A 14,799-nucleotide genomic window follows, 5' to 3' on the forward strand; every position below is an offset into this window, starting at 1 on the left:
ATGTTAGAAGACTGGAGAGGAGATGGGAGGACATGGTCCGACTTGCACTCCTTGAGTGGCGGTGAGAGAAAGAGAGTAGGCATGATGTACCTTTCTCTTGCCCTTCAGGAAATACCATGCTTCCTTCTAAGGCCAGCAAGTGGTATAATTGATCAGGACACAGAAAACGAGCCTCCCATTCCCAAAACCTATCTCCTCCTTCCTTCTCCATACTGCCTAAAATCCACAGACTTAGAGATTGGTTTGATTTAGCTAAGAGAGCGCATGGGGACTTGAGGTGGGAAGAAGAAGCTGTCAGTCATTTACTTTATTAAGTATTACTGTAATGTGAATTAGAATATCAGATCATTTTCCAGCTCCATCCATTCCAGCTGAACTAATGAAGCAGGAATTTTGGCGTTGGAGTGGAGAGTGGTGAAGGGTTGCCATTTTCGGCACGTACATGGCAGCCTCATACCACACCATGTGAGCCCCAGGAATCTGGGGAGAAAGGGAGAGAGAAGGAGAACCGGATGTTTTGAGAGCCCTCAGCTAACTTGAGGTTCCAGTACCAGAGCAGTTAACAATGCTGCCCTGATGGGAAGTGAAGGGGTGCTGGGCATGGATGTTCCCTGTGTGCCCTTCACAGGATATGTCTGCTTGGCGGGAGGTCTAACGGCCTAGTTGTCTGACCCGTGACCAGAGACCGGAGGGCTCTCTCACAGGAACCTTGTTTATACTGGCAGATGTGCCCACATGACTCTTGTCTGATCAGGTCCAGTTTATGGCTGCCTGACTGTCACGCTGGCGCTGGGAGCCTGACTTTGTGCTCTCCTCAGTGTCCTGGAAAAAATCAGACCTAGGGCAGCCCCTAGTTCTTCAGATGTAAGGTGCAAATTCAGTACAGCACCCTAATAGGAAACAAGTCCAAAGATTGTCACTTAAACAGTTCCTGGGCAGGGAGGGCACCAGGAGTCTTTGGTCCCTAGGTCACATGAGAGGCAGGAATGAAGGATCAGGTGGAGAGAGAGAGAGAGAGAGAGAGAGAGAGAGAAGAGAAGAGAAACATGGCAATAGCAGCAGAAAAGGGAGTGTGTTGGTTTCAGTTCCTGGGTAAATGCACGAATGGTCCCTTTAAAGGAAGCAATGGGAAAGTGGGGAGCCCCATCAGCTAGTGGTAGAAATGTCTCTAAGTTCTTATGTCTGGCCACCAGCTGGAGCCATTTGGGTGTGGTGTAGAAAAGAGAAAAAAGGGACATGGACAGAGGAGCCAGCCCTGCTCTTGCCAGTCTTAACCAGGACCAGATGGAACACGCCCCCTCACGCACCCAGCTGCTGTTCTTGAATGCATTTAAGGTCTCTACCTCACCTGGAGTTTTGAAGGGACTGGGGAAGAGCTAGATTTTGCAAACTTACTCTCTTTCTGGCAGAGTCTCTGGTCATAGAGACGTGGAAGAAGTTTCCAAGGCTGGTCCTGGGTCAAGCAATGAAAACAGAATTTCTTCATGGAGACAGTTCATGTTCCATTCAGCTGTAGGTTATAGTGACCATGACTCTAAGAGTCTGCCTCGTTGGTTGATATAATTTGACACTCATAGAAGGAGGGGCCTCCTTTCACCTGAATGTGGTTCTGTCCTGGCTTTTTATCCCTGGATTGGTTCGTGAAAAAGCAGCCAGCATGGACTGAAGTATGTGTGGATTCGGGAGACAGGAAGCAGGTTTCTAGGTCTGTGTTGCTGACCTAATTCTGTGTTATGTTTTCAGCTTTGCTGACCTAATTCTTCATTATGTTTTCATTGAATGAGCTGATTATTTTTATATCCCTTTCTGGTAACTGAATTACTTTTACTACTTTCAGTTTTTCCATGTCCCAACTGACCGCATTTTACGTGCACTTGAAAATTGACTCCTTAAGCTATTTTTCATTCTTTTAACCAGCAGGAACAACTTTGCCTGTTTATTATTTGAATAGCAGCATTGCTGCTGGTATTACAAGCTTGCTAGTCTTGGCATAATTTGTATGTGTAATAAGTTAATATTTGTTGTCAAGCCTTTAAAGGGGCTGTGTCTTTGGTGTTGCATTTTAATAGTTAATGAACGAGTGGAATCTTTTTACTTTTATTGGCTTTCTTGGGTGATTAGATATGCATCATCAGACCTGGTTTACTTTCACCAACCCTGAATACAGCTTTCTTGTTAAACAAGTCAATTTCTTGTTCTGAAAGTTAAGTTTACCACAAACTGTGATGACTGGCATTGTTTTTGGGTTTCAGTTTCAATGAAAACATTTACTGAAAAAAATGTTCTCTTTACATTTTGAAACTGATACTCATGTTAGCTCGTGATCAGCACTAGCATTTGAGGAACATTCTAAATTTAATCTCCCAGGCATTTTGGTTTCTTTGTGTCTAAAACTTAGTCAATTATTTCTGATTTCCACTGGTAAGACATAATAACTCTTTTGTGCAAATTGGATGTTGTATCACTTCCCTGCTTTTTAGTAAACTTTGAAATTTTTTTCAATTCCAAAAACTAAGTGGGAATAGTAACTAGATTAAGCATGTTTTTTTTTTTTTTTTTGAGATACAGTAGCCTCAACCTCCCAGGCTCAAGCAATCCCCCTGCCTCAGCCTCCTGAGTAGCTGAGACTATAGGTGGAAAGCACCAGCCCAGCTAAATTTTTTAATTATTTTATTTTATTTTTGTAGAGACGAGGTCCTACTGTGTTGCCCAGCCTGGTCTTGAACTCCTGGCTTCCAGCAATCCTCTCACCTCTGCCTCCCAAAGTGCTGGGATTATGGGTGTGAACCACCTCGCCTGGCCTGTGAATGACCATGCTGAGCTAGCTTTTAAAAATAATGAGCAGAAGGCAGGTAGATCACTTGAGGTCAGGAGTTTGAGACCAGCCTGGCCAATATGGTGAAACCCCGTTTCTATTAAAAATACAAAAAGTCACTCGGGAGGCTGAGACAGGAGAATTGCTTGAATCTGGAAGGCAGAGGTTGCAGTGAGCCAAGATCGTGCCATTGCATTCCAGCTTGGGAGACAGAGTGAGACTAAGTCTCCAAATGATAATAATAATAATAATAATAAACAGGACATCATTGCTTGAAAATTATTTCTAAAAATCAGGAGATTCCATAAAGAATGGTTTCTATGGAAATATTAAGCCCTTCGTGTTGCAGGCCTTGTGGATGTGATTGGTTTTTGTGTGAGAAAACCATGCTATATGTAAGTACATTTAGTAACTCTTTAAAGGACAATTACTTCCTTTTCCCAGGATACATTTATTTTGCAAGAAGTGATAAAGTGAATATTTTGTAAGCAATGTACTTTTAAAATTATTTAATGTGATGTTTTTGGCACATCAAATATGCAAATATAGTATTTGCATTTCTCTTTCCTGTTACTAAAGAGAAAAATAATTTTAGTGAAGAAAGCAGAAGAAAGGTCTTTTTGGTCTCTGCCCTTCACTCTGACCGTGTTTCTTTGCTGTAACTGTGTTTAACAGAGTCGTTTGCTCTAATTACATAGTTCATCTTGCAGCAGCCTCAACTGATTGATTTTCAAATCAGATTAAAACAAAACTTTCTTCTTGTGTGTGCAACCCCATAATTTAGACTGTTGTGAATTTTAAAAGAATGCTTAGCCAGTTTTTTTCTCCAGCCATAATTTGATATAATTTCCTTTAAAGCAAGAAAATTGTGCTACATTGAAAGATCCTAGATTTAGTTGTCTAGGGGCTGTTTCTGATGATCGGGAGAAACTAAGTGGACCACCATGTAATGTTTTCTTGTATGAGTAGTGGGGAGAGCCAGGCTGGGAGATGAGGGTCAGTCTTAATCAGCTCAGCAGGAAGAGTTGGCAGAGCTGGGATTCTGCATCTTTGACCTTTTAGCATTTCAGCGGATCTTTGTTTTCATATGGACTTTTCCCTGTCCTTCATTTTCTTCCTTTTTTTTCTTTTTTCTTTTTCTTTTTTTAATAAACCTTTTAAAAATTGGTAATATTTAGATGCCCTCTGAGCTTTGGAAAGGCATTTTTTTGTTGTTTGTTTCAGTTCGTTGAGTACATTTGGTTCTGCTGTATCTGCATCAGAAAAACCCTAAGTGTAATAAAGCACGCAAAGTATTAACTTATCTCAAGTTCTTTCTTGAGTCATTTCAGCTGTGGAGTTTCTCTTCCTCTTGCTACTTAGAAAATTGGGGCCTTTGGTAAGAGAATCACTTGAACCTGTGAGGCAGAGGTTGCAGTGAATCAAGATCGCGCCATTGCACTCCAACCTGGGCAACAAGAGTGAAACTCTGTCTCAAAAAAAAGAAAACTGGGCTTTGGAATTGAAGAGTCCCCAAGCCACAGAAAGCTCCTCCATAGCTCCACATCCTGCAGACCAAATGTCTTTCCAGTTCCCCGTGTAGGTCTGGCATTTGCTCTATGATTTGGTAAATGCTGAAAGGAGGAACTTTGGTCTCAGCAATTTTAAGAACTAGTTCCACTTAGCACTAGTTCCACAGAATAGCAGAAAGAGAACTATGTCAACTTGAAGATGTATATTAAATAAGAGAAACAAGGGATTGGTTTAGATATATTGGTGAATTACAAAGAGGAAATTTGGGGTGGTAATTAAGGCCAGATTATTGGCTTTAGATAAATCTGATTCAAAATCTGGATGAGCATTATTAACAAGTCAGAAAAACAGTAGATGTTGGTGTGGATGTGGTGAAAAGGGAACGCTTATACACTGCTGGTGGGAATGTAAATTGGTATAACCTCTACGTGAAACAGTATGTAGATTTATTAAAGAACTAATAGTTGTATCATCTGATCCAGCAATCCCAGTAGTGGGTATCTACCTAGGGAAAAATAAGTAATTATACGAAAAAGACACATGTATGCATATATTTATAGCAGCACAATTCAAAATTGCAAAGATGTGGAATCAACTTAAATGCCCATTGACCAATGAGTGGATAAACAAGATGAGATATATATACATCATGGAATACTGCTCAACCATAAAAAAGAATGAAATAATGTCTTTTGCAGCAACTTGAATAGAGTTGGAGGTCATTATTCTAAGTGTGGTAACTCGGAAATGGAAAACCAAATATCGTATGTCCTCATTTATAAGTAGGAAGTAAGGCATGTTCACACAAAGGCATACAGAGTGGTATAATGCACTTTGGAGATCCAGCATGGGGAGAATGGGTGTGGGGTGAGGAATAAAAAGCTAGATATTGGGTACAATGTACACTACTCAGATGATAGGTGCACTAAAATCTCAGACTTCACCACTATACAATTCTTCCATGTAGCCAAAACCACTTGTACTCCAAAAGCTATTGAAATAAGAATAAAGTGAGAAATATTTAAAAAAAATACAAAACAACACCCCACAAAATCTGGCTGAGCCACTGACTGGTCAGGTGACCTTGATTTAGCTAGAGTTTTTAATCTTTAAAGATAATATATAACGCATAGGGGGTTATTTTGGGAATAACATACCTATTGTGACGTCTAACACAGAGTAAGTCTTCAGTAATGGGTTATTTTTCATCAATATTTTGTCGTGTGTGTGCAAAGTGAGAAACAGACATTGCAAATTTCTTTGTGGCTGTGTAGGTGAAATAAGAACGATGGATATTGTATTCAGCCTTAAATGTACCCACAGATAAGGTAATTTGATGTGATATTCGGTGATGTTGATATGCTGGAGGCAATTCTCTCACCTTCTACCTGATGAACTCTTGGTTTTCCTTTAAACCCCACTCTTTGTCAATATCCCTGACCGTCCAGACAGTTCTTTCCTCTCCTCACTGTTGTGTTTGTACCCAGGCCACTCTTCTGTTGTTACCTGGATCATGGGGTTCCTATGTTCTTCCTTCTGGGCTGTGAGCATTTCAGATAGGGATTATTTTACTCATATTCTCCCTCCTCCCACCCACTGTCTAGCATAGGACCTGGCATATCCATTAGTTGGACTAAAATGGATTTAATTTAACTGAATCAAATCCTGTATAGAAATCAGCGTCATGCAAAATATTTGGGGCTCACAAGGCTGTTGGCTTAGTCTGTGAGGTGCCTCATTTTATAGCCTTGTTTTTGACTTCAGGCCCCAATCTTAGCTAAGCACCAGATTACACATCACATTTGATATCATTCAGTACTCTTAATTGTCATTGCAGACAAACAATATGGTGGCATTCAGCTGCCAGCAGATGTCAGGTTTCTTGAGGCTCAACAGTTGGATTTGCTGTTCTCTGGGATATGAACAGCTGTGTGGTTCAGGCTTCTGGAATTAAGAGAGCCAATGTGACAATAGCAAATAAAAGCTCAGGTAGATGGTGGCTTAAGCCTGTAATCCCAGCACTTTGGGAGGCCGAGGCAGGTGGATCACGAGGTCAAGAGATCGAGACCATCCTGGTCAACATGGTGAAACCCCGTCTCTACTAAAAAAAAATACAAAAAATCAGCTGGGCATGGTGGCGTGTGCCTGTAATCTCAGCTACTCAGGAGGCTGAGGCAGGAGAAATGCCTGAACCCAGGAGGTGGAGGTTGCGGTGAGCCGAGATCGCGCCATTGCACTCCAGCCTGGGTAACAAGAGCGAAACTCCGTCTCAAAAAAAAAAAAAAATAAAGCTCAGGTAGAAATCAGGAGTCATGCCCAGATGTCATGGGTTTCCTGGTGAGAATGTTCAAATGGATTTATCACTTTATCTTGACTAGGGGCAGTGGCTTATCTCTGTAATCCCAGCACTTTGGAAGGCTGAGGTGGGAGAATTACTTCAGCCCAGGTGTTCAAGACCAGCTTGGGCAATAAAGTAACGTCCTATATCTACAAAAATTTTAAAAATTAGCTGGGCATGGTGGTTTATACCCGTAGTCCTGACTACTTGGGAGGCTCAAGGGGGAGGATTGCTTGAGCCCAGGGTTTTGAGGCTGGAGTGAGTTATGATCATGCCACTATGCTCCAGCCTGGGCAACAAAGTGAGACCCTGTCTCAAAAACACAAAACAAAACCCAAAAAACCTTTAACCTGCCAATGGGAGTATTTCTTCATTTGCAGCCTCTATTGATACACAGGATTACTTTTGTATCCTTCAGTATCCTTTTTAAGAAAATGGGAATAAGTTATTCCACTTATGGTGTCTGTTGCTATTATTTCCTTTTACAATAATAACAAAAATAATTTTGTCATAGAGAGAAGGATGGTGTTACAAATTAATTTAATTTAATTTTTGAGGTCAAATTTGCTAGGTAGGCTGCTGCTTCAGAGATAGTTTTCCACATAAACTTTGCCATCTCTAATAACTTTCCTTGTACTCCTGTACTCAACTAAGCAAATCCTGCTTTTACATAATGACATGTCCCTGGAAAACCTGTATGTAATCAGAATCTTTGGAAAACATTTAAAATATGTTCTTTTGAACATGCGAGCTATCCCTTTTCTTTTCAACAGGTTTATACCCCATTTACCTTCTCTTCTTTTTATTCTTTATAAAATCCAAGAAGCTTTTATAAAGGAATATTTGGTGTTCTGAGCAAAGAATGTCAGATCCTTCTCCCACCCATCAGATGCCTTGCTCTGATTAAGAGAGGCTTAGCTTAGCTCCTTTCATACCCAGAATAACTTTGTTCTAGCCTCATGGGTCCTTCTTGGTCCTAAAGACAGTTTTAGATGATGTCAGAAAACACCACATGTAAGACCTCTGCTTCCCATAACTTTGAAGTCACAGGCTGGCTTCTACCCAGCTGGAACCAAAATAGCAAAAGGTTGCATGCCACAGGCCATCCAGGAACCACTTAGACCAAAGATAAAGACAAAGGTAAAGACGTGGTTTCTCTGGTGTAACCCTAGGACAGGGTGGATGCAAATCCTATCTAGAAACAGGCCTTGGATGCAGTTACTCGCGTCTGTAATCCCAAGACTTTGGAGGTCAAGGTGGAGGATCACTTGAGGCCAGGAGCTCAGGACCAGCCTGGGCAACATAGCAAGACCCCCATCTTTACAAAAATAAATAAAAAGCTGGGTGTGGTGGTACATGCCTGTAGTCCTAGCTACTCAACAAGAGCAAGAGGATCAGTTGAGCCTAGGAGTTCAAGGTTACAGTGAGCAATCATCATGCTACTGCACTCCAGTCTGGGTGACTGAGCAAGACTATCTCTTAAAAAAAAAAAAAAAGGAAACAGGCATATAGTATGTGCTTGACTAATATGTGTTGGCTGAATGAATGAATGAATGGTAAAATCACCTAGGAATTTCTGAATGTCCATTAGACTGTTCTTAAGGAATAGTATCCTCAAATTCTTGGACTCCCTTCATATCCACATGCTTAGATATAGTTACTGCATTCACTTGTAAATTTTCACAACAGCTCTTTTAGTAGTGGTTTAGATAGAACTGCTCTATAATTCGTTCTATTTTTTTCAAAATATGAAAATAATACCCATGATGGGATGACTTGCTATCTGGCTATCACTGCCATACTGTTATAGGCCATCCTGCCCCTCAAATCCTTTAATTTTCCCTGCTTTGCTTAGTGCAGATGAAGCATCCCTGCCCTTCAGCCTCTTCCAGCAGAGCCAACTTTCTGCTGGATGTCAGCAGGAGTTAATCAGATATGCTCATCTGAGCACGTGCATCAGCCAAAGCGTGTGCCACTGTCTCACACAAAATGAAGATGTTTCCTAAAGATGTTTAAGGAAAGCAATTAATTGTGTGAATTTCAGGCTAATGGGGGAAATTCTGGCTTCCGCATTAGAAAGGTCAGGATATAAACCTGGCTCTGAAATTTATTTGCTGGCTGATCTTGACCAACTCTTCTGAGACTCAGTTTCCTCAGATTAAAAAATGGGAATGATGATTCTAACTGTAAGGACTGGTTGGTTATTTATTTATTTATTTATATTTTGAGACAGAGTTTCTCTCTGTAACCCACGCTGGAGTGCGGTGGTGCCATCTTGGCTCACTGCAACCTCTGCCCCCAGGGTTCAAGGGATTCTTCCTGCCTCAGCCTCCCCAGTAGCTAGGATTACAGGCATGTACCACCATGCTTGGCTAATTTTTGTAGTTTTTAGTAGAGACGGGTTTCACCATGTTGACCTGGCTGGTCTCAAACTTCTGACATCAGATGATCTACCTGCCTTGGCCTCCTAAAATGTTGGGATTACAGGCATGAGCCACCATGCCCAGCCAGGCAGGGTTGTTCAGATTAGGTGGAATAACAGATGTTAACATGCCTAGCACATTATAGGCTCTATTAATTGGCAGGTATAATTATGGTGTATAGAGCCATTTTAAACTTCTCTGAAGTTATATTCCTTATGTGAGTTTCTGCCTGGATAGCTGATGCCAAGAACTGGTTTCCCTTGGAGTTAATAGGAAAACTCTTTCAGTTGGAATTAGTATCCAAACACTTAAGCATCATTATTCTGGATGTTGGTTTATTATTTGCTTCATGTAGGTTGTTTTACTATTCTTAAATTATTTCCCTTTGGATTTATTGGCGTCTCTTCCAGTGTATGTGATGCTGACCACAGAATAATTTGATGGTTGAAGGGATGAGGCATTGAGTTGGAGGCAATAGCTTTTCCCTGAAAGCAGGTCGATGTTTACCCTTAAATAAAGGGGTGGTTTTACTTGTATTCACAATAAAGGCAAGAAAGTATTATTTTGGATGAGTCTCTTACATTTACATGTACAGGGTCTAGCAACTACCCTAAAAGAGTCACACAATTATAACTTGACTACATGTTAAGATGATAAGCATTAGGTTTTTCTTGTGGGGGGGTGGTGGTGGGGTAAACTATTTTTCCTTACGTGAAAAACCCCAATTAAAATATTAAGGAGCTTTAGAAGCCTTTGCTAAAGGCTCCTAGATGATCTGGGCCGTTTATTAACTAATTCATCCAGTGTACTTAATTCCTTTGGGCTAAGGAGGAGATTTTTTTCCCCTTAATTTCCACACTAAATGAAACACTTAGACTCTGGTATCTATTTTTCATGAATGAATATGAGAACTGCAAAAGTCATTTAATTTGCCTGTCAGTTTTGTTATGAAATGAGGGAGCTGGACCAGGCAGTTTTCTGTGCTGCCATTCTCTGAATTGTAATGCAAATCGGAAGGATTGAATGACTGTGCAACATCTGTCAGTTACTCCACATTCTTCTGATGTCTGGCCTCTGAAAGATTGTAATATTCAAAGGGAAGAAGTTGTTTAAACTGTCATACATGGGGTGAAAAAGCAGTAAGAGAATTTTGATTTTCACTCTTTTTTCCCCCCTTCTCCACCAGTAAGTCATTGTTGCCTCATAGAAGTTTAGAAAATGTTTCTGTTGCGTTGTTCTGGGTGCCTTCGCAGGAATGTCATGCTTTTTTTCTGATAGAGAATGTGCTATGTTGCCTGGGCACGGTGGCTCAGTCCTGTAATCCCAGCACTTTGGAAGGCCAAGGCAGGTAGATCACTTGAGGTGAGGAGTTCGAGACCAGCCTGGCCAACATGGCAGAACCCCATCTCTACTAAAGATACAAAAATTAGCTGAGTGTAGTGGTGTGCACCTGTAATCCCAGCTACTTGGGAGACTGAGGCAGGAGAATTGCTTGAACCCGGGAGGCGGAGGCTTTGAGACTCCATCTCAAAAAAAAAAAAATGAGCAAGCAAGAGGGAGAGAATGTGCTGTGTTAAAAACTTTCCCCCCTTCTATGGAGTTTTTGGTTTTTGAGATGAGGTCTCTGTCACCCAGGCTGGAATGCAGTGGCATGATCATAGCTCACTGCAACTTCGAATTTTTGGGCCCAAGGAATCCTCCTGCCTCAGTCTCCTGAGCAGCTGGAACTGCAGGTTAGTCACTGTGGCTGACTAATTTTTAAAATTTTCTGCAGAAACAGGGTCTTTCTTTGTTGCCCAGACTGTTCTATGGCAATTCTTAAAACTCCGCCCACTGGCAGCTTACTACACTATTTTCTGTAGGCTTTGTAAGAAATTTGCTTCATAAAGCTTAAAAATGCAAAGATGAAGTAGTCTGGAATTAATTTGTAAGTGACATATAAGTTCAGACTTTCTATCAAATTTGACTTCCTCTTCTATTTTTCAAATTTTATGAGTTTTTACTATGTATTTTGGTGGTAACTTTGAGAGAAACACTTTGAGAAAAACACATTACCTCTCCCAGGAGTTTATAATGAATATGTCTATCACGTTTTAAGAGTTCATCAAATGCTTTTCTCATGCTTAAACTCATTTAACCTGCACTTCAATCAATTTAAAGTCTTACAACACATTTATAAGGTTAAACATTGTTATATTGATCAACTTTTTATGGATTAGGAAATGGAGGTGTAGGAAGGTTATGTTATAAGGGAAACTTTAGACAAATTAAATTTAACAGAGCTTAATTGAGCAATGGATGATTTGAGAATAGGGCAACCCTCAAAAACTGAACGGGGTCACAGCACTTAGGCTTTCAACATGGTCAGGTGGCGTTCATGGATAAAAAACAGGAGTAATGTACAGAGATGACTGGATTGGCTGCAGCTCAGCGTTTGCCTTAGTTGAAGATGGTGTGGTCAGTTGGCTACCTGTGATTGACTGAAGCGTGGCTGTTATGGTTGGCTGAAACTCAGCTGTTTATTATAAAACTATACTCTACAGATGAGGACAGTGAGTCTTAGAAAGGCAAAGAAGTTTCTTAGGAAACCATGGCTAGTATGTGATCGGACAGTGATGCTCAGTAGGAACTCTGATGCCACTCTTCTGGGTTTCTTTTTATTTCTTTCTCTTTCTTTCTTTCTTTCCTCCTTCCTTCCTTCCTTCCTCTTTCTTTTCTTCTTTTCTTTTATTTCATTTTTTTGTTGATGGTGGTTTGCTCTGTCATCCAGGCTGGAGTGCAATGGCATGATCTCAGCTTGCTGCAACCTCCGCCTCCCAAGTTCCAGCAATTCTCCTGCCTTAGTCTCCTGAGTAGCTGGGATTACAGGTGCTCACCACCATGCCTGGCTAATTTTTATACTTTTAGTGGAGATGGAGTTTCACCATATTGGCCAGGCTGGTCTTGAACTCTTGACCTCAGGTGATCCTCCTGCCTTGGCCTCCCAAAGTGCTGGGATTACAGGCATGAGCCACCACACCCTGCCGACGTCCCGGTTTCTTAGATGAGTGTCTTTAAGTGAGATGCCTCTCTGATGTCCTTTCAACTAAGTAAGGTATGTAAGTGCCAGATGAATGTGAATGTGAAAAGACATTTGGGTGTTTGCTTGAGTGTCTAATTAAATTCCCTTTATATTTATGGCTTTAGACGAGGATATTTCACAAATACATGTAAGTTTGGTTTCACTTTAGGCAACTTCTGTGCTTTTCACAAATGTTTATTAAGTGCTTATGTTCCTTGCAGCATATTAGGCTTAGTATTAAACCAACTGTAGACACAATCCCACCTCCTGGGACATATTTAACTAGAGACATAGACAAATAAATCTTTAAATACCATGTACTCTTTGCTCTCATGACGATTTGTCCAATTTGGGGTCAAAGTTAACTTACTTAAGCCAATAGGTGTTTTCCACAACATTTGTTTTTGAGAATTCACCAGATTTATTGCTTATGGACGTACATCAAATAGTTCTTAGAAATAATTGATGTGTTTTTCATTAGATATGTCTGGAAATGTACTAAGCATTTGGTGGTGTTTCTTGCTTTGAGCGTTCACTGAGTTGCAAGCAGGTATTGCATTGTTTGCCAACAGAGGAGTCGTCCTCAGCATAGCACATAGAGGAGATTATGACTTCATAGTATATGAAGGGAAAACAATAGATATGGATTTTAAGTAGATTAAACTAAAGGTGGGAAATGTGAGTATAGTTCACCTTGAAGAAATGTTAAATTATAAATGCTGTCTACTATTATTTCTTGGATGAAGAAAGTAAAAATAAAACTTGAACCATTCTGATTTTTTTGGCATACCTGGTCTACTTAGCCCTGCATGTCCAGGGAAAATAAAACATATAGTGGAAGGTTTGAAAAATAATAAACGCATCCATCAGCTTCAGTCAGGCTCTTCTGAATGATGCTTGCTTTGCAAATTTGCAGATAAGTCATGGTAGGAACTCTACAAAAAAAGAATGACATGTAGAACAATTTTAAATATTGCTATTTATTGCCATCAGTGAAAGCCACTGCCTGTGTTTCCTTTTGTTCACTGGACCCTCTTTTAGGCATGACTGTCTATCACCTTCTTATCTGCTCGCCTTCCTCCTGTGATGCTGTCACTCAGCACTTACCTAACTCACTCGCTCTTGGCCTTGTGAGGGAATGCATGTCTGGTAGAAATCCTAGCATCTCTATCTCTGCTTTGGCTAAGGGTGGAATTCACCTGCAGAATCATCTATCTTCCAGTTCCGCTTAATGCTATTGTGCCCAAAGCTGTCCATAACCCACATGAAAACACCCAGTGGCCTATATTCTAGAATCAGAGCTATAAAATCCAGAAGGCTCATGATGCCGCAGGTTCTTTGCCAGCCCATCTAGAGGTCCCTACTACCGTCTGAAGTTTTGCGTTCTTCCAAAAATCTTATTGTTGGCTGGGTACAGTGGCTTATGCCTGTAATCCCAGCATTTTTGGAGGCCAAGGCTGGTGGATCACTTGAGGCCAGGAGCTGGAGACCAGCCTGGCCAACATGGCAAAACCCTGTCTCTACCAAAATTACAAAAATTAGCCAGGCATGATGATGTGTGCCTGTAATCCTGGCTACTCAGGAGGGTGAGACGTGAGAATCGCTTGAACCTGGAAGGTTGAGGTTGCAGTGAGCCGAGATCACACCACTGCACTGCAGCCTGAGTGACAGAGCAAGACTGTCTAAAAAAAAACAAAAGCAAAAACAAAAAAACAAAACACCAAAAAAACAAAAAAACTGACAAAACACCAAAAATCTTATTGTTGAAACCCTAACCCCTAAGGTGACGGTATTTGAGGGTGGGGCCTTTGGGAGGTAATTAGAGTATGGGGCAGAGTCCTCATGAATGCGATTTGTGTCCCTATACAAGAGAAGTCAGAGAACTTGCTGCTTCTTTCTTCTTCCTTGTCCAGACACAGCAAGAAGTAAGTACCCATAAGCCAGGAATTGGGCCCTCACCAGACACTGAATCTGCCTCGATCTTGGACTTCCCAGCCTCCAGGACTGTGAGAAATACATTTGTTGTTTATAAGCTACCCAGTCTATGGTATTCTGTAATAGCAGCCTGAATGGACTAAGACTCTCTCCTTCTCCACTTCTCTGGGATTTGTCTTTGTGCATCTAGTCCTGGTTTCTTTTAGACCTTTTCTGTTTAGCCATTGGGCATAGAGTCCAGTATCGCCAATGCCTCAGTGTGTGCCCCGTGGCCTGGCAAATAGCATTGGACCTCCAGAACCCTGGAGCCCAGGCAAATTTCCTTGAGGCTAAACTATAGTGTAGCCCTTCTTAGACAGATGGGTTGTTTGGGATTGACATCACGTGACGTCCCTACGCAGATAGATAGGAAAAAGCTGGCGTTTAACAGCCACTCACCATTGTTTTCCCTAAAGACAGTCTCTTCAGGCCACTGGCCAAATGCTTCAAGTCCTTGGAGTAAGGCATTGGGTTTGCTGCTCCTTTCTTCCCCTGTGCCACGACTCAGGAAGAAACCTAAGGCAGGACAAGGACATTGTGTTGTGTTTCCCTGCATGAGTTAGAGACATCAGATTCTCTTTAAAGGCAGCATCATGTCTTGTCATTCCTCAAAGTGGGTGGACCTAAGCCATTTGTCCTGACTTGTTGGGATTTGCCCTGAGAAGCAGTGTGTCTG

At 41.2% G+C, this 14,799-nt stretch overlaps 1 protein-coding gene across 8 annotated transcripts in view; it reads left to right on the forward strand.

The window, feature by feature from the left end:
- The window catches only part of RNF144B (ring finger protein 144B), a 206,887-nt gene that overhangs the window by 60,459 nt on the left and 131,629 nt on the right, over positions 1-14,799 (forward strand). For 2 of the 8 annotated variants that reach the window (XM_074398498.1, XM_074398500.1), the window contains exon 1: positions 352-1,705. The exons of the other annotated variants lie outside the window; for them this stretch is intronic. The gene's annotated coding sequence lies outside the window, so the exon portion shown is untranslated. Of the gene's footprint in view, positions 1-351; positions 1,706-14,799 lie in introns of those variants that run through there. 8 annotated transcript variants of the gene reach the window in all.

This window comes from Saimiri boliviensis, chromosome 4, assembly GCF_048565385.1.
Source record: "Saimiri boliviensis isolate mSaiBol1 chromosome 4, mSaiBol1.pri, whole genome shotgun sequence".
In the NCBI taxonomy this organism is placed as follows: Eukaryota; Metazoa; Chordata; class Mammalia; order Primates; family Cebidae; genus Saimiri; species Saimiri boliviensis.